Source organism: Micromesistius poutassou, assembly GCF_964030765.1.
Source record: "Micromesistius poutassou genome assembly, chromosome: 13".
Taxonomy (NCBI): domain Eukaryota; kingdom Metazoa; phylum Chordata; class Actinopteri; order Gadiformes; family Gadidae; genus Micromesistius; species Micromesistius poutassou.
In genome coordinates, this window is record NC_140283.1 from 12,869,785 (window position 1) to 12,891,178 (window position 21,394).

General features: G+C 43.2%; 1 pseudogene across 1 annotated transcript; it reads left to right on the forward strand.

The window, feature by feature from the left end:
• Nucleotides 1–1,463: 1,463 nt before the first annotated feature.
• LOC311357223 (metabotropic glutamate receptor 3-like) lies at nt 1,464–14,649 on the forward strand (annotated as a pseudogene). The gene is made up of 8 exons (XR_014684181.1): nt 1,464–1,504; nt 1,661–1,751; nt 4,129–4,478; nt 5,023–5,157; nt 6,035–6,343; nt 9,263–9,862; nt 11,720–11,962; nt 12,453–14,649. The product of XR_014684181.1 is annotated as a metabotropic glutamate receptor 3-like (transcript).
• The last annotated feature ends 6,745 nt before the right edge of the window (nt 14,650–21,394 follow it).

Sequence of the window (21,394 nt, forward strand, 5' to 3'; positions counted from 1 at the left end):
CCCCGGCCCCATTCGTCTTTGTAAGGAAATGTTCTATTTTGTCTAATTTTAGGCAAAGTATAAGACAATACTTTCTTAACAGTATAATTGGAACCATGAATAAGTCGTTCAAGTAACAATATTGAAATACTAACATTGTTAGGTAAGACAGAATTTGGTTTTATTCTGAATCCAGTGAAACAGATTGGTGGTTTTAGCTGATATAAAAACTTTCAGGTGTTTATTTATGTTTAAGTATTTGGCAGACGCTTTTATCCAAAGCGACATACATAAAAAATACATATAAAACAATCACTCTAAACATAATTTAAGGGAAGAATGTAATACAAAATATCAATACAAAGTGTCAAGACAGAATAAACTCTGCTGCTGCAGCAACAGAGATACAGTCTATAAGTCCCTAAGATATCTAATGTATTCATACATTGTTTATGTAGGATATACGTATATGTATATATAACCTAATCATATTGTTTCTTCTACTTAAAAATAGCTGACCGTTTTTTTCCCCTTCTCGGGGATTATATTCCCAGTTTTGATCTCGGACGTCTGGTCACTTATAGCATATAAGAATATTCTATTACTGTTAAGCCAACTATGAATAATAAAACACGCCAAAACATGTGTCCTTTATCATAGCTACACGTATGACAAAAAAACGCGTGAAAATCAGTGGTATTCAGTGAGGTAAGATTAATTAAATGCGCTGACAGTTCATTGCTCCTGCCAAATGAATTACACTGAGTGGAGCGGATCACCACTCCAAGATGGCGGCCCCGCGTCTCGTCAGCGCCAGTAGGCAGTAGCGGTCGATGCTGCGTCTACTTATAAGATGTCTATGTCCTTAACCGTTTTTTTTTTTTTTTTTCAAGAATTCAAGAATTCTAGTTGAGGAAGTCTCGTCAGGGTTGACTTTGAGGTAGGTGTGTGTGCGTCTGTTCTTCTGTGTCCCATGATTGTTTCAGGATAGCATAACAAAGCAGCGTGCTTTACTGTTATATATTTTAGCCAATCTGAGTACAACATGTCAAAATCGGATAGGCAAGGCAAGGGCTCGCGTTCAAAAAATACAGACAAAGAAGAACACCAATGAGATATAAACTGACATATAATTAAGATATAAACAAAATAAACTCTTAGTTCATTTTTTCGATCCTCGCCAACGGGACAGTAGGCTGAGATGATTGTAAATGTGTGGTTTGGTTAGTTTACAGGTTATTGTTCAACCTAATGTGTGTGTCTCAGCTTTGTCAATATAAGCCTTATGGCGCAATATTTACAACGACTTGTTTCACTCAGAACAGACAAAAAGTCAAAAAGTATAGAAGTATATTTTCAACTCCGCTGATGGTCAGATCGAACAGAACACATCCGAGGTTCATCCGATCTGACGGCAAATGATTGATTTGAACCAGTTCAGATGAGGTTATGGAGTTGCACAACCCATTCCCCTGATGCCGTGTGATTCCTCCAGCTACAGAGTAGTCTACTGGTTCACCCTGAGGTTTGGAAGTCTAGACACAGCATTTTCTACTTACTACCCCTGTTTCCATCCGCTGGGGACTCGATGGGAGTGAATTATGTTGGAAAAAAGGGATGTATGGTGCTCTTTTAATCTCTCTCTTTCTCCCGATATTTCTCCTCACTATATTTGCCACAGGCAACCAGAGAGTCAGGCAACCATACCGACAGATGGATAGATTGATGGATGGCCGCTGGATGAATGGATGGCTAGATGGACGGCTGGGAAGGTAGGTAGGTAGATGTATAGATTGACAGAGAGAAACATATCTGGATAGAAAGTAACGGAATGGGCTGACTCCGCCTGTTCGAAAAACATAAATGCCATGTTACCTCCTTAATTCTCAACGCTTAAGTTATGTGACATAATAAGCACGGTTATTCTCCATAGAAAATGATTTGTCAGCCACTAAATATTTCATGTCCCACCAAAGGAAAAACACCCATAAATAAAGTGACAATGAAGCAAAATTCTCTGTTATGTTGACCCTTATGTGGGGTCAAGGGTCAAAGGGTCCAACTGAGAAGTCACCACTATGTCTCCCCAGATTGCTATTGTCAATTATCAAATCAAATAATGTTTACTTAAAGGACAGAGTTTCCTGTATTCTCATCAGGTAGAATATTGCATAAGGGGTTCCCTGCTCCCTTGTGACCAGTTTACCCCAGGCACAAAGATTAACGTTAGATAACGCTATAGGAACAGGTAGGGTGGCTAGACACTGCATGGAATAGTAGACGGAGCTTACATGATGAAGGAACCACAACTTATGGATTTTACCATCAGATGTCATGTGTGTATGAGCTGTTCTCTGCATTTCTGAGACCTGTGCCACTGTATCAGAAGACCTTGCCAATGCATTGTACTTCTCCTTGCGAAGCTAATAGAGAGACGCAGGGCAAACTCCCATCTGAGGCCTCTGATTATTGTATGTTTGTTGTATGTTATTGTATGTTTATTGCTCAAAAAAACGAGCCTAATTGTTATAAGTTCGGATGACTCTTTAGTCTTAAACAGTTTAGAAGGAAACGATTGATGTGGTCCAAAAAAAATGAAAAATTGACATTATTGCTAGCCTTGTGGTCTGGAAACTCATTCATTGATGTTGCCTTTGTGATTTTGTAGCAGACTAAACAATCAGTCTATTTGGTTGCATTCGCTCCATGGTTGATCAGACTGGAATAATATCATTTGATCATTTGTCTCACTCACTCACTCTCTCTCAGTGTCTGTGTTTGTTAGTATCTCTCTCTCCCTCCCTCTCTCTCTCTCTCTCTCTCTCTCTCTCTCTCTCTCTCTCTCTCTCTCTCTCTCTCTCTCTCTCTCTCCTGGCCTATCTATTCTCCCTGTGTACTGTGGCCCATCGACCCGACACGCCCGCTCCCAGCTGGAGAGAGAGAGAGCTGGGTCTGACTGAGGGGCGAGCGAGAACAGGACTAGACGAGAACAAGGGGAGAGGGCTCGGGTAGAGCAAGAAGCAAGGGAGGGAGAGAGAGAGAGCGAGAGAGAGAGAGAGAGAGAGAGAGAGAGAGAGAGAGAGAGAGAGAGAGAGAGGGAATATAAATGCACAGTGTGGTGGATGAGAAGGAGAGGATCAGAGAGAGAGAGAGGGGGGGGGGGGGAATGAGCTGTGGTTGGTGTTGGCAGACAGAAGACGGAGTGCTGCAATAGGTGGTGTAGTGGAGGAGAGGAGCCGCGTCCTCCATGTTTGATAACGTTGGCCTGGAGGGGTTTGTTGTTTGACTGGGAATACTGGGATGAGTTTTTTTGCACCCATACATTCAGGGCAGTGGGCCACTATAAATTCCACAAAGGATTCTGGGAAATATTAGAAAAATATATATAAATATATATATAATATATTAAAGTGCTTTGGGCACAAAATCTATCCTATGCATATACACCTGCACACATATTAATGCACACATAGTCACGCACAAAGCCCTTCCCTCAGCGTGTGCTCTAAGGAATAGCTTTAAACCATTCCCAACCAGTGTGCTTGTTTATCTCAGAACAGCCTCTGCATATTTTTTTGTGTGAATCTCTGCAATGCCTCTCTTATTATTGCCTCTATTATTCTACAAGGACAGTCAGTCTAAATGAAATCCTTTAGCCTTCTAAAGGAAACATTCATCCTCCTACCTTTTTGAGGATACACATGCATGCCTGTGTGTACAAAAGTCACACGCAAGCACGCACATACATGCATCTATGCAAAAGCATGTTATTCACATGTAGTAGCAAACACACACGCAAAGATGGCGCAAAGGAGAAAAGAACGCTTATTGAGGAGCAGAAATGAGCCGAAACCCTTGACACAACTTGTTGGCGCGCAATTAAGCCAATTTTAATCGTGATTTCGATTTATTTTATTTTTAATTTATATTTTATTTTTAATTCATTGAATGTTTTATAGAAATTGCAGTACAGCTGAATACATATTTGTAATTTTTTTTTCGATTTAACCTATTCCGATTTGAGAGAAATTTGAGAGAAATGCTGAATAAATGCATCATGTTTTCAAACTCAAAAAGCATCGTTTGAATAATGAATTTCAGTATTGACCGAAATAATCGCGATTATGATTTTTTTCCATAATCGAGCAGTACTACTACTACTCCGCCATGCTCGCCCGCGTCCCCGCCGCGCTGCTGGTCTTGATGTGTCGGGTGGTCCTGCTCAGTGGGGGGGGGAGCCCACTGCCCCTCCGCCCCCGTCCCGCCGGGAGATCCGCATGGAGGGGGACCTGGTGCTGGGCGGCCTGTTTCCGGTGCACGAGAAGGGGGCGGGGCTGGAGGAGTGCGGCCGCGTCAACGAGGACCGGGGCATCCAGCGGCTGGAGGCCATGCTGTTCGCCATCGACCGCATCAACGGCGACCCCATGCTGCTGCCGGGTGTGTCCTTGGGGGTGCACATACTGGACACCTGCTCCAGGGACACCTACGCTTTGGAACAGGTGAGCAGGGGGACCAGGAACGGGGAGGGTGGGAGCTGACCCTCGGATGAGATCAAACTTTGTTCATCCTGTGAGAGGCTATCGGGGCGCTACAGCAGCAACTTACAGAAGCAGCAAAGTACAATACAATGCAAGTTATATGCATAAATACAAATATATAAGTACAATGGCTAGTGGTGTGAGGAGGGTAATGAAAGAATAGAGTAGAGGTCTATATAAAAGCAAGCCCATATTTACTGTTTAACTGTTTAAATAATTATATATTTACAAAATGGATGCGCATTTACAACCCCTATGAACAGGAATTCATTCCAGTGTGCAAAGTAAAGAGCCAATGTGCATGTAGTCCAGGATGATATGAGAATACCAGATCAAATATATATAATTAATAAACCTCCAAAGATATGAACATTCATACTAATTCAAATGTCAACCCCACACACACACACACACACACACACACACACACACACTCACACACACACACACCAGACTGCAGCAATGAAGCATGGTGTGTGTGTGTGTGTGTGTGTGTGTTTGCTGTCTTTCTCTGTTTGCGAGGGCGCCCCTGACCAAGGTGGACGACACAGAGTCCATCTGTCAGGACGGGTCCTGTGGCCGGCAGGACGACAGCACCCTGGCCGTTATAGGGGGCTCATACAGTGTGTCAGACCGCCAGGTGGGCAGACAGACAAGACTGGGTAATGGACAGGGAGACCGGGAGTGTGTATGTTTGTCTCTGTGTGTGGGTGCACATGTGTCTATGTGTGTCAGTGGGCACATAGTCTGGTTGTGTATGCCTCTGAGTCTGCCCGGGTTTGTGCATGTGCGAGGACTACAGTATGAGTATGTCTATGTGTGTGTGTGTGACTTGCATTAGAAGCAGAAATGAAAACACACAGCTCCCCTCCTCTGCACCATTTTCCCTTTTTAATTTTTTTTACTCGCATTCAGCCCTCTCTCTCTCGTATTCAGTCCTCTCTCTCTCATATTCAGTCCTCTCTCTCTCATATTCAGCCCTCTCTCTCTCATATTCAGCCCTCTCTCTCTCATATTCAGCCCTCTCTCGTATTCAGCCCTCTCTCTCTCGTATTCAGCCCTCTCTCTCATATTCAGCCCTTTCTCTCGTATTCTGCCTGTTCCTACAGTAAGTACAGTCTCTCTTCCTGCTTCCTGGCAGGAGAAGACCCACTCCCACCAACAGAGTTCCCACTCCCCTCTTGTCTCCTCCTGTCTTTTTTGACTGTATTTTAGCAGGCTGCAGTGTGTGTGTGTCAGATCTCTGTGTGTTTATCTGTATAAAGTATGTGTGTGCACGTGATTACAAATCATAATTTCATACATACATAAGTAAAAATAAAAGGAATATTGTGGACACCACCCGATCCCAGATGTCTCTCACTTATTTATGATTGAAAGACTTTATTCATCATTGTGTGTGTGTGTGTGTGTGTGTGTGTGTGTGTGTAAGCGAGCGTGTGCCTGTGTGTGTTTGTGTAAGTGAGCGTGTGCCTGTGTTTGCGTACATGTGTGTGTGCATATGGGTGTGTCTGTAGCTTTTTCTTCTACTGGGAAACAACATGCATACTCTCTTATATATAAATAAGCATATACTCTTCCAGATCGCCCAGATCAGCTACGCCTCCGCCAGCGCCAAGCTCAGCGACAAGACGCGCTACGACTACTTTGCCCGCACCGTGCCGCCGGACTTATACCAGGCCAAGGCCATGGCCGAGATCCTGCGCACCTTCAACTGGACCTACGTGTCCACCGTGGCGTCGGAGGGCGACTACGGCGAGACGGGCATCGAGGCCTTTGAGCAGGAGGCGCGGATGAGGAACATCTGCATCGCCACCTCCGAAAAGGTGAGCGGGAAGGCAGAGGGTTGGGTTGTGGGGGGGCGCATTATAGAAATAGAATAGAATAGAAATTATGTTATGGTACTATGGTTTTATACTGTTTGTAAAGTTTTATATATTTAGATTTCTAGATATTTACTTTGTAAAAAAAAAAAAATATTGACGTGTGTCCCGATAGGACCCACTGTTTTTGATGCACCTAGCCTCTCCCTATTCGATCATGGAAAGGACGCAGAACTACGTTGTCAAGAAAATGTTACCTACATATACATGTATACCTTAAATGTCTATGTATGCCATATATATCTTTTTAAGTATGCTTTATTATGTTTTATATGTATGCCATATGTATCTTATTATGCATGCTTTATTATATCTTATATGTGGAGATCTAGGAGTATTCAAGAGGTGTTCATTTCAAAATGCAAGTTATGATAAAAGAACATATGGGGGGACTTTGACTGTATGAAAGGCCCACTGTGAGGAGTACTAAAAGGGTACTTCTCTGTAGGCCCCATGATACGACCACCATATACTAACTGTGACACACACACAAGGAGGATCGTAAAGAGAACACACACATATTGTAAACCCCTGATGGCTGTTACGTTAGCACACTTGCCCTGAACTGGACATGAGTGCGAGATGGGATAACTAGAAATGTGTAACAAAGAAACATTTGTGAAGAGATGCATTGAAACGCAGATTGTAAGATGACACCGAGCCCCCACCTTTAGAGAATAGGAGCAGAGGAGGGTCTCTTATGGTATAGAAAGTTTTAAGAATATTCAGTTCGTTCAGTTTTGTTGAAGCAGTTCGTTGTTAGTAGTCGCTTGGTGTTGATTGCTGGGGGTAGAGCTGTGTGATCATCTCTCTGCCTATTCTGATCTCTTTTCACTGTACTAACCAATTTTGCAAATAGCGTTTTATCCTCTTATTTTATTTTTATTAGATTGAAAAGAAAGAAAAAAAAAAGAAAAGAAAAAAGGAAAACCTGAAAAGGACATTTCCATCTCTGAAAAAAGAAAGAAACTTGAAAAGGACATTCCCATCCCTGAGTTGGAAGCCTGAAAAGGACATTCCCATCTCTGAGTTGGACGCCTGAAAAAGGACATTCCCATCTCTAAATTGGAATCCTGAAAAGGACGTTTCCATGTTTAGATTAGGCCCATTGTAATTGTTTTACTGTGTTTTTACCTTACTCTAATCCTTTCACCATCTACATATTTTCTTTCTTTCTATCTATCTATCTATCTATCTATCTATCTATCTATCTATCTATCTATCTATCTATCTATCTATCTATCTATCTATCTATCTATCTATCTATCTATCTATCTATCTATCTCTCTCTCTCTCTCTCTCTCTCTCTCTCTCTCTCTCTCTCTCTCTCTCTCTCTCTCTCTCTCTCTCTCTCTCTCTCTCTCTCTCTCTCTCTCTCTCTCTCTCTCTCTCTCTCTCTCTCTTTAGTTTAGGAAACAGTGCCTTATATCAAAGTTCTTGTTAGGACCGAGCACTCTATATTTTGTAAAAGTTCATTTTGTATTATTGGACCTAAAAATTAATCTACCTGACTACATTTGTAGTAGGCGAGTTTATCCTCCGAGTCCTTTACCTGTCGACTCATCCAGCCGGCAGAAGCAGACCGACAGACACCTCACGGTAAGTGGCGCACATTACGAGCGGTGATTGATTGTGACTGATACGGGGCAACTCTAAATAATAAGGTTTTTTTTCCATAACTCATCGTCGTGGGTTTCGCGGGCAGAACCTCGACCCGCTCGACATCGAGGGGCCGAGGCCGTAGAATTAATTAAAACGATAGGAGCAGTTGCGAGGGGCTTAACCAAGTGACCTGGGTCGGACCCGAATAGAGCTGAGCCGAGCACACAACCTCCGTGAGACGACGAGATGGGTGGGGGACGCGAGGCGTTCGATCTAGGTTAGTCCCGGGGGTCTTCCGACATCGACGGCGGCGTGTCTTCCGCGGAGGCCCTATAAATCATCAGCGCGGCGCGGCTGCAGCGGCGCGGGTGACAACACTTCGACAATATAAAATAAACATGACTTTTTACTTTCAATAATACTAAATAGGCTACTACAAACACTGCACAGCGTCAGAAAGAGATACCTTGACTGCGATGTCACCCTGATAAGCAGCTTAAAGGTGAACTGCTAAGTGAAAATGGTGGTGATTTAGTAAACCATTGGGAAAAAGTTTGTTCTGTACCACCAAGCTGTGGTGCTCAAAAAACTCAAGCGTAAAAATGTAGCCTTATCTCCAGGAGTCCATATTCGAACGTTTCACATTCATTCATCTTATCGTTTAATTGGTATGGATCCCTACTTCGGCCGTGACAGTTTCTATAACAGAATTAGTTCCTCTTTCGTGTGTGTGAAGATTGAGGGAGGAAATCCTCACATAAAACGGATGGAGCTTCTGTTTGATTTTATATTTCATTTATTTAAATATCTGTTTAAATTGGTTAGAATTAGTTGGAATTAGTTCCACTTTGGTCTTTATCTGAAGGCTAAGGTAGAAAATGTTGACCGAAAAGGACCAAGCTGCTGTATAATATTAAATGAAATCTGCACTTTATCCCTTTTTCACAGCAGCCTTCACAGTTGTTCAAAATGATCATCCCGTTCGGTCATTTACAAAGTTAAAATAAGATAAGATGCTTAAAAAATCCTGAAGGGTATTTCAGGATTAACAGCAGCCAAAATGTACAGAACTGTTAAAAAAAGGAGCTCATTGTCATTTTTCACTGGAATTATCCTGCCAGAGTTGAACGAGCGGTGAGTGGACGGATTCTGTCCTTCAAACACTCATCAGCTCAAACAATCGTTCATCCAGAGAGGTCGCTGCAGTGAACAGATTTAGCGGTTTCCCTCCTCACTCTTCCCTACTCTTCCTGTGTGCAGGTGGGACGTTCCAACGCCAAGAAGTCCTACGAGGCGGTGATCCGCCAGCTCCTGCAGAAGCCCAACGCCCGCGTGGCCGTTCTGTTCCTCCGCAGCGATGACGCCCGCGAGCTCCTGTCTGCGGCCGCCAGACTCAACACCTCCTTCATCTGGGTGGCCAGCGACGGCTGGGGCGCGCAAGAGAGCATCGTCAAGGGCAACGAGCTGACCACCGAAGGTGCCATCACCCTGGAGCTCTCCGCCAATCCCGTGCCGGAATTCAACCGCTACTTCCTCGGTTTGGATCCCGGGATAAACCGCCGAAATCCCTGGTACCGGGAATTCTGGGAACAGAGGTTCCAGTGCTCTTTGGGAGGAGGAGGGCCACAGAGACTCTGAGTCCTCTACCGCCCTGCGACCCTCACCTGTCCATGGACCGGAGCAGCTTCGAACCGGAGTCCAAGATCATGTTTGTGGTGAACGCGGTGTACGCCATGGCCCACGCCCTGCACCGGATGCAGCAGAGCCTGTGCTCCAACACCACCAAGCTCTGCGACGCCATGAAGTCCCTGGACGGCCGCAGACTCTACCGGGAGTTCATCCTCAACGTCAGCTTCACAGGTAGGAGGAGGAACCATTAGGAGCACCGGGGGGGGGGGGGGGGGGGGGGGCAGCAGAAGGACGTGGGAGAATGAAAAGTGCTCTGCGAGTTTCAATAAAGGGCTACCTTTCAAAGGCACTGAGGTGTGTGATAGAGGGTTAGGTAGTTTGGAGGGTTTAAAACAGGCAAAGGAAAAAATAAAATAAAAATAAAAACAGCAACAGAACAATGAGAAAACAAGGGGCCTAGTTAACAGTCCTGTCGTGAGCAGTCCAGGGAATTGCATTCTTCCACCCGGGCCGAGTCCTCTTAATTGCCATGTACTGCCGGCACTCGGCTCGCCATTGACACCTATTACGCCGGGAGTAATTGTTGCGACACTAGGAAGTTGCCACGACGAATAAGAATGCGGCTAATCCGCTGGCCAAATGGGTTTCTCTGCTCGCTCTAATGAGATTGTGTGTTATAAGGGGCTCCTCTAGTACTCTGTTTATTATTCTCTGCAGGCTGGGAGGGGAGAGCGACATAGAGAGACAGGGAGAGAGACAGGGGCTGGGGAGAGGGGATTGGCTTTTTTTTGTGTGAAAAGGAGCGTTATAAATAAAGTGCGGTGTGTCTAAGGGACTGACAGTGTGCTAGAGGTGCTTACTCCCCTGCCAACCGTAACCATATGCAGACATCAAACCAGACCTGCCTTAAGCATGGAACACACTGTCCCAACCGTTGGCCATCTGAAACATTTGGGGAGACTCGGACGAGTTCAGGAACAAATCTGTTGGGCGTGTTCAGCTGTGTTGGAAGCTTTTGGAGCCGTGCGGACGGTGTCTGGTCGGTATCAACATGCAAAGTCTGAGAGTGTGTGTTATGGAGAGGCCTCTCCTGGCTGCTTGACAATTGAGGCTAGCAGTGGTGACATGCACTTTGTCTGTGTTAAAGAATGTAATCAGATAACTGCCAGCCAGTGCGACTGTCCGTAGCGGCGCTGATGTGAGAAGACGCCTCGTTCCCTTGTTCCTCACAGCTTATGTGTCTTTAAAAAATGTATTATAATAATACGGTTTCAGCATCTTGCCAATTTCCCAATTGCTTGTGCGCTCGTATCCTGGGGGTAGATGGCAATCCTTTCATAACAACATGTACACAAACCAATTTGGCAGTTTCGGCAACAAACCTGCAGGCTAATTCTATCAGTGTGTGGGTTGCTGTATCGCCCTCTTAAGGGATTCAATCCTCTGCCTTCACGCCTCGATGACTTAGGGAGTTTGCTAATGTTAGATTTGGTACTAAACTTTGTCAGCTATATTTGAGCAATAGGAATGTCCCATTTTGCCTGAGGTCTGTGTGGGGAGGTGTGAGCCTGGGTATCATCATGTTCATCATCTTCATGATGCGTCTTTTACAATGGCAGCATACATTACATACAGATCAATATAATTATTATGGGTTGATGTGCTACATGTATACATGTTCTTGGCTAGGATATTGTTTAGTGTGTGTGTGTATATGACGGCTGGTTTAAGCAGCCTCACCTGGCCCGAGTCAGACTGATTGGACTCTGGGGCCGGGTGAGGCTGCACACACATTGAGCAATCAATGTGGGCAATCAACAGGTTAAACCACGCACACGCACGCGCACACACACACAGGGAGGGTCTCTCTAGATTCTCCTTTCCGCAGACATGTAGCATTTGAAAAGCTTTTCAATTGTGTTTCATGGTTTCCGTATATTCTAGCAGGTCTCCACACCGACTAACCAATATCGCTGCTGGGTGGAGACAGTCGAAGTACTGGTACTACTGTCCTGGTTTTATATTTGATCCCTTCTTTATTGTTTCCGATTCTTATTCTGATCTGTGTTTTCTGATCTCCACTTGCAGCCCCCTTCTCTCCCCCCGGGAGTGAGACGGCGGTGAAGTTTGACGCCCAGGGTGTCGCTTTGGGCCGGTACAACATCTTCAGCTACCAGCGCTCCGGCGATCGCTACGGTTACGTGCCGGTGGGGGAATGGGCGGAGACCCTGAGCCTGAACAGCGACCTCATCCACTGGCCCCGGGACACGGTGCCCCCGTCCCAGTGCAGCGACCCGTGCGCCCGCAACAAGATGAAGAAGATGCAGGCAGATGAGAGACGAGCCCTGGAGGACCGCGAGATGGGGAAGACCGTCGCATCCCCCCAAGAGCTTCCTTCATCCACCCATCCATGCATCGCTACATCCACCTATCCATCCTATTCCATTCACCCCATTCATCCGTCCGTCCATTGGGTCATCCATTCATCCAAATATATCCGTGCATCTATCCATCATCCATTTATCTGTTCATCCATCAATTCATCCATGCATCTATTCATCTCTCTAATAATATAGAATGTTAGAGTACAATGTCACTTTTATTTTATTGACTATTTTACTGTTGCTATGCTTTAAGTGCTATATTGTAGCACTTAAAGCAGTTTACTCATTTTATTTATTGTTTGGTCTCTGGCATGATTCTTGCACTTTTCGCGTTTATCGAATGCACGTATTGTCAGTCCCTTTGGACCAGAGCGCCAGCCTCTGTGCCTCCCCGACGCGTTTGTAGTAAGACTGGTCCCTTTGTGGCTGAGCCGCAGGTGAGTACTGCTGCTGGATCTGCACGGCGTGTGAGCCTCACGAGTACCTGGCCGACGAGTTCACCTGCTCCCCGTGCTCGCCCGGCCAGTGGCCCACCGACGACCTCACTCCCTGCTACAACCTCTGCGAGGCTACCTGAGCCGGAGCAGCGACCTCATCCACTGGCCCCACGGGGACACGGCACCCCGGGCCCAGTGCGCCCGCAACGAGATGAAGAAGATGCAGGCAGGGTGAGAGACGAGCCCTGGAGGACCGTGAGATGGGGAAGACAGTCAGATCACCCAAGAGCCTCCTACATCTAATCCATCAATTCATCCATCCATTACGGTAATCCTTTCATCCATTCATTCTTTCATCCATTTATCCATTCATTACCTATTTAAAATGTTATGAGAGTGCTAAGCATGGAAACGGCTGGGCATTATGAGCTATGCTCTTAGTTCTGTCTCTAACCCCCTACTGTTTTTAAGGATTTGATCAAGGGAGCTACTGAGTGATCTTGGCATCAAATGGCCACTCTTTCATCTCGTAGTCCAACAACAGATCCCCCACAGACCAACAAGTCTACTCTGGGGTGCTATTTTGCACAGGTATCGCACTGTCGTGTTGTCGACCGGGCTAGGCCAATAATAGCTTCTGAGTGACCAAACTTAAAGGGCCCTAGACAATTTCTTAAACACAAACAAAAACAGTTTAACGTATTGACTATATTGACCTCAAAACGGTCCCTCTGCTCAGACGGTCAGTCTTAGGTCCACCATAGAGGTAGCCTCACCTTCCACAAATGCTTGATATGCAAGGTACGTGTATATATACATAGGCCAGCTTCAACTAGCCCCGCCCACATGGCAAAACCATTCATAAACACAGTACAATATACAGCTTCCACAGCCACAGAATATACTGTTAACCTATTTAATAGGGTACATGCAATAACAACATAATTAATAGATTTTTACTGATGCACCAATAAACATGCTGGTCAGTGAACAACACTGTCACGTGTCACAAAAAAAAAAATATATATATTTTATTGTCACTAATGGTCATTTAAATGTGTTAAGCTCACCATGTCCAGTATTCAGAATTTTAAACATTTATTCACAAATATGTTCTATTTTTTGCCAAGCGGAGCCAGCCAGTCCTGTGCGCGTATGCAAATTAGCCATGTGCGCCAAACAGAAGAAGGGCCCTATCTTGCGACCGGTACAATTGACTTTCTACACCGACGCATGTGTCGTTGCTAGTTTGCACCCGGCGCAAAGCTGATTTTCCCCCGCAGCAACCAGGCACCACTACACTTGCGCCTGGAGAGGCGTGTCGGCGAAAAGCAGGGGCGTGTTCCGGCGCAAATGATACAGTCTGACGAAAACGAGACGATAACTAACTAAAAATCAATTTAGGATGACAAAAACTACGACGAAATCTTTTGACACTTTCGTTGACGAATAAAAACGAGACGAAAATGTAAGCGGGACGATTTGGGAAGCGATCCAATCAGAACTAAGCTCTTTATGTGGGGAAGTAGTAGGCCTACTGATCGTCCCGCCCGGCAGGTCAACTAGCAGGCGCTTGCTGCGTCGCAAGCAAGTGTCCCTTTGTAAACAGTTTGGCGCAACAATCACCGGCTAAAACACAACCAACTTGAAGTCATTGGCAGACGAGTCATCCCGAAATTCACGCAAAGATAAGCATACTTAAACAGTTTTTTCTTTCAAGCTAATGTTATGTGTGTTTTCGCTAAAATTGGAATACAATACAAGCTGAAAGAAACCACCGCTATCCTGTAACGGTACCGGAGCTCTGTGCTGTCGACACCACAGCGGGGCACAGAAACACAGGATTCACTGTTGTTTCTGTGACATGAGAAACACAAAAAATGAATACTAATGTTTTATAAAGAAAGCTATCTTAGTGGGAAAGCCGCGCAACAGATAGCCACGGTTACATACAGTAATGTTGTTGTTATGTTATGTTATGACGGGAGAAAGGAGCAGAAATATAGTAGGGACAAGTTGGAGCTGTGTGTGCGCGTATGTTTGAGTGAGAGACGGGAGTGGATGAGAGCCAGAAAAATCGGACCCCCCTCCATTGTACCTCACAGGTACAGAAGGCCCCCGACAAGGATGGGCTACTGAGTGCAAATAAAGCTAGTGCATCCCAGAACAACAACAGACCAAGAAGGACGCCAGAGCAAAATGCATTGTACACACAGGGTTAGGGTTAGGGTTAGTCAAGGGTTAGCCAGTCCCAATGATTGAAGATGAGGACTTTGTTTTAATGATTGGTACAGTTGATAGGAGGCTGACTGTTCCCCAGAAAAGTAATAAGCATCTGATTGACAAACATTATGAATGATCATTGGTGTTTTTGCAATTTTTAATTTTTCTGCAAAGAAAAAGCAAGGCCATATTTATTTTTTATATGAGACTTGGTTATAAGATAAATAAAGTTGTTTCATATCACAACATTTTAGTCTGTGTATGTATATTTCACGTTTATTTCATTAATAAAAAAAAACATGCGCGCAGGTCAAAAAAAAAAAAAAAAAAAATTAAAAATGTATATATATATATATATATATATGTTTTTTTTTTAACCTGCGCGCATGGTTTTTTTTTGGACATGCGCAGGTCAAAAAAAAAGATGCGCGCGCAGGTCAATTTTTTTAATATAATTTTTTTAAAATATTTTTTGAATATATATATTTTATATATATATTTTTTTTATATATATATATATTTTTTTTTATATATATTTTTTTTTATATATATATATTTTTAAATAATATATATATATATAATTTAAAAATGTTTTTTTAACTCCCCGGAGTATAACCCTGGAACCCCAGTGGGTCTGTGTTTTCCTCGGCTTACACATCATTCTCACCTTTTTCACCCCAAACCAGTGTGCATACCTGACACAGCACAAACATGCAAACTATTAACCTGATTTAAATATTATGATGTCAAAGATTATTCATTATTTATTCAGAAACTGCATAGAAATAGCGTGTGGATTGTGGAAACATTTTTGTTGACTGCATGAATGAACATGAATGAAGTAGGCCTATAGTAGGCTATGCCATGCGTTAAAAATAATAATAACAATAATACATTCGAGCAAAGTATATTCCAGGCTTCCAAAACAAAATCTAGTTTTAGGGTAAATGATTGGTTAAATGATTTGGGAAAGAACAGCTGATACAGCGGTAAGTTGTACTTTTAAATCAATGCATCTGCAAACACCGTACAGCAAACACATGTCTTGACCCAGACATCGTGTACAAGCCCATCACTTTTAGGATTGATGAGTATTTGATCGCAATTTACATGACGAATCAGTGTTTCTGAAGTTGGAGAAGAAAACGCTATTCCATGTGTTAATTATGCCTATTATTTGGCCATAAACTGAGCCATTTGAAGTTTGAAATTCATGTGGTCATGCATCTGTCTCAGCGGAGACTGCAAACGCGCTGTCAAAAATCAACTCGTCAAGTCAAAATGCGCTGGCTCTTAAAGAGGATGGGAGATGCCACTCTCATTGGTTTATTGCATGGGGTGAGAGGTGCGGTTCCACTGCCCCCTACTGGCTAGTACAAGCTTTGCCAACCCTGTGGCATGTCTTTTAAGCGGTGTCTAGCCGTAATAGAGCCGATCCTGGGTTATGAGTACAAGCACAGGAACAGCAATGTGAGTCCCGTCATTCAATTCAGGACATTATCAGCTGTGACAAAATGTGTGACTTTCATTCTGAAGTTGTTCTATGAAACAAAAAGTTTTTTCAACTTATTTATTATACATTAATACACATATATCAGCTCTTAAATGTACAATATGCCATTTTATGGCATATCTCATGTCACGTTTTATTTGTGAGTCTCACTTTTTGAGGGTGGTGGTGCTCAGACAAGGGCGTCATCAGGTTTTTGAGAGTGGGGGGGACATATTTTGAGGGGGGGTCTGGGTCCTCCCCCAGAAAAAAATTGAAAGAAGTAGATGCAATTTCCCGCATTCTGGTGCATTTTACCATGTTTTTAGATTTAAAATGATCTCCCTCTTTCATTGATTTTCCTTGGAGCTGGCATGGTCTGCAATTACTGACTACTACTATGTTATATATATATATTTATATTTATTTATTTATTTTAACAGCCATTGAAAACGTTTACATGTCTTGATGATATATAGGCTAGGTTTTTTATACAACAAAGTAGGCTATTAGGCACGAATATTTGATCTTTGTGATTTTGAATATTGCTAATGCCAGAGAATGTCTCATAAGGGTACTAACATTCTTATCAGAAAAGCTGGCTGTGTTTGGCCATGGAAGAACGCAATTTAGCTGTTTGGCCACTCAATGGAAAACTTGGGCAACTACTTTACTTTCCTCTTCTTCGAAAAAAAAAGTCCTTGTCCATCTCATGTCGCTGTCGTTGATCCGACTCTCAACATAGGCTTGCTTCGGTCGGCTTCGGTGCGTGTTTTGAATGCGTGCGTGATGCTGTTTTGTGTGTTGAAAAAAACAGGAAAACGCAGAGTGGATTTCTATTTATATGGGTATTCACCCTACTGACAAAGTGGAACGGATTTGAATGTGAAGCGATGGAAAGAACACTGGACTAGTAGACCAGTCATGCACTAATATTTTTGATGGCAAATGTGGGGGGGTCGAAATGACTTTTTTTCAAGGGTGGGGGGGACGTGTCCCCCCCCAATTATATTATGGTGACGCCCATGTGCTCAGAGATGGTAGGGAGATGGTGGGGTGAGGAGGAGAATGCTTTCTTTCTCAAATCAATAAGATTGAAGCTTGAATTCACAAATCTTACTCACTCATAACTCATAAAAGAAACCCCATATCTCTTTATTCATGATTCATGCTTAATTTATGGACACCTTTCGGAAGACACTGTATATTTTTATCGACTTTGTATTGGCTCATGTTCTTGCTCCGTCTATTCATCAGTATGTGTGTGCCAGTGTGTGTATGCCTGGATTCCTCTACACCAGTTGCTAAATGTTTCAGCGACTCTCAGTTCAGCCACATGGACGGCCACGTGACCCTGAGCTTTGACTTGGGCCCCATGGGGTCTGTGGGGACCCTGATGAACGGCCCCAGCTTCACCTCCAAGGGCACCAAGTACTTCCATCAGTTCAACATCAGCCTCTGTGGGGGAGAGGTATGTGAGGTTCCCGCCCCGTTGAACCATGATTCCAGATGTTTATAGTGCAGTGGTTGGTTTTGTTAATGCATTCCGCACATCAGCATAAAAGTTTAAAATGGGGAAAAAATGATAGAAAAAGGGTTACAAAAAAAAAATTCTTCAATAAATAATGATTAGGTGGATACAGCTAAACAATTAAATAAAGCATGAAATTAAACAAAACAGTTCAGTAAAAATATAACAATTATTCAAATAAATTATGAAAGAGGGGATGTTCATTTAAGTGTAGTGAGAGATTAAGTATGCCGGTTGTATTTGTAAAAGGAAGGAACTGCTCTTGAGCCTGTGGATCTTGGCTGACATGCCGCTGTCCTTTTGTCTGGACTGAGCAGGGAGAAGAAAACGCCTCCTGGCATGAATGGGGTCGACAACAAACCAGCCATTTACTCTCAACCTTTCCCCTGGCTCCAGCCCCTGATTCCCTGCCCAACGGTCTGTTTATCAGGGCCGGGTGTATGTCGCTTGAGTGGTACTGGGCTTGGTGTGAACTTCACAGAGCCAGCCAGCGTCTTGTAAGCAGAACGTAAAAATAACACGAATAGGGTTCATGCACCTGTGATTGAAAGGAAAGATTGATTCCCAGAACCAACCAGGGAAAATATGCCATGATTGGTCAGAAATGATCTGAGGGGGGCCTAAAATTGCCTCGCACAGAAGCAGGCGCAGTCATCTAGAAATTGATACATGGCACAGTGCATTTCACTCACAAGTAACTTACAGATGTCTACATTTATGACTAATGACAAATTTGTCATAAAATCCTAGTATTTGTCACACTACACTACAACGACAAAGAAAAGGACAATCCAAGGTGACAAGTGTTTGTCTCGTGAACAGGTGTGATGGTTGACATTACGCTGGACGGTATGGAAGGTTCCGGATGTGAAGCTGTGAACACTACCGGTACTTCTCACATGATGCCTTTACCAAAATCCCCCAAAAGTTAAAAAGTTTCAATAACGTTTTTGCTAGATTATTATTATTTTTTTATGACCTTGTCGTGTGAGTCGGGTCGTAGCGCAGTGGTCACGCTCCGCTGTCGGCCGGAGATCAGCGCTCAAGGACAACTCACGGGTAGGAGATCTAAGACGCAGGGTTAGTCTACTGATGTTGCATCATGTACTTGGTTATTCTGCATCGGTGTCACGATTATTATGCGGCTAATTGCAGTTAATGCGTAAAAAAATGTCCTAAATGTATTCATGTTTTAATATTATTATTATTACTCATCAGATTAATCTACTATCAAAATAGTCATTATTTGCATTCCGAAAGGGAATCCATCATACATAAATAATTGAATGTGTTATCGACTATCAATGTGATAAATGACTATTTTGCATATAAATCAGAATTAATTAGTCACACGTTTCACTTTTCACTTCCTGTGGGAATGTTCAGGGGCGTGTACAACGTGCACGGAAATGGACTACCATCAAATAGAAGGGGCCTGCAAGGGAGGACAGCAGGTGCACACAAGGACGCACACACGCGCACACGCACACACACTGACTGACCTGAGTCTTATCACCATTGGGGTGCATGGGGTTTCTTGCAACCCCTAGTGCTGCAACAATGGCTCTATAATTTTTAACACAAAATATAACACAAAATAATAAACACTATCTCAATTGAACACAGCCTACGAAACGATCAAACTGTGTTCTCTACACTGACCTAAACAGAATACAATTCAAAGTGTTAGTATAATAAAAGTTGCATAATTTTTATATGGAATGAACCAAAAGCTACACATGTTTAAGGGGGATGACTTTTCCTAAATAATTGTACTCTACGTGCCTTGGGTACATTTTTATTCTTGTGTCTATCTAGGATATGGTGGACACGTGGACTGACCCAAATTGTATATGGGAGGCCTTTTCTAAGGGCTTTTTCCTGAACCATTCCTCCTCGATAGGTTGTTTTCTATACATTTTATTAATCTACATGAGAGGGTCGTTTTATCTGAACTATTTTTCCTCATACTCATTTGCTTTATATTTGATGGTGGTGGTTCTGGTGTGTCTTCAGGACATGCTGTACGTGTGGACTGAACCAAAGCTCTGTATGGGAGGGGTGCCTCTGCCTGAAAAGAGGATGTTGACTTCTTCATCTGAGAAGTAGCAGGTGAGGATGACTGAGTGTCATCCTCACCTGCTACTTCTGGAAGAAGAACAAGAACCATTGCCGTACACTAAGCGCATGCATCTACGCTTTCATTTTCATTCCATTGGCATTTTAAAGAAGATTTAGCAGATGCATGCGCTGAGGTGAGAGAGAATTAGCCTGGCTCAATTTTCATTTCCCTTCAGTACAACGTCTATGTCTGCGGTATGTTTGTGGGTTTTCTCAGCCAAACCTCTGGCTGGGCCAATGAGCGGACAGAGGGAGTGGCTGAGAACATTGACATTGAGGTTGTGCGCTGGTTTGAGTCGTAGTCAAACGTCAGCGATTGGTTATGGCATATCCAGTGGCACTGGGCAGATCCAATAGTTTTAAACTCCAACAGACACTCGCCTTCAAGTGAGTTAACGTTTGTCAATGGAGAGTGGCCAGACTCTCTGTGCAAATGAAATGAAGTACGAGATTCTGGTAGGACCAGGCTAAGAGAAAATGTGATGCAATGTCAAATAAATTATGTATTTGTGTACATGTGAGTCTGTAGTTCTACAATGATGTTGGTTATGTCAGCTGTTTTTTCTTGTTCATCAGAACGAGAAAATCTTTTTTTGTAATAATGTTCCTAATAAACATTTAATGTGGGTTGACTTTTTAAAATTGAAACTATTTGTCCATTTTATGTGTCAGGCTGAGAGTATACCATTTCAAAACATTAAATAATGCAAAAGTTTGCTGAGGCTTAATTTGTGTTTAACTCTATAAATAAGATAATAAAAGATACACTACCTACGATTCCACCACTAGGCCTCGCACACAGCGTCATTTTAGGACCCACCATTAATCATATTATAGTTGAGTTATGTGTTCATGTCCCTGCCTCTATTCATGTCTCCTTGTGTGCTAAGCTGTTGTGTTTGCATGCGAGCAATAGCTGACTTCATTGTGATGACTGGTTGGATGTGTGGGTGATATATAATCAAATGTTTCAGCAATGTTTAGTATCTCTATGAAATGTTTTGTACGGCTTGATTGCATTGTATGCCTACATGGGGCACAGTTAAAGGTGTTGTAGTAGGTGTGAATCAAGAGCTATTATTTGAGTACAATTTGTTAGAAATGGCATGGCCATCCTTCAGCCATTATAGTAGTGAGTGAAATGCGCTGTGAGAAGATCTGTTTCGAGTTGAATGCGTCTCCTCTGGATAGACTCTATGTGACAAGTATGTACGGGTTAAGACTTGGCACCGCTTCGGGGGAGTCCATCTTGCCTGTCAATCAAAGTTCAACACACTCCTCAATGGAAGAGAAACGGTAGGAGCATAGAGGACGTTTCTTGTTTGGTTAACATATACAATTATTATAAGAAGTAGTCGCCGTGCTATAGTAGCAGCAAAAACTATGATTTATCGATATAAATTATAACCGATAAAATCACCCACTTACCCAATCCAAAAAGTAAGAAAGAATGATTTCCCCAGGGGAAGGTTTAGGGATTACAAGATCTCTTTCCCTTAGATTGCCATAATTTTTCCATTAATGTTTAAAATCCATCCCTGTAAAGTAACATTCAATATAATGACTGAGGATTTTTAT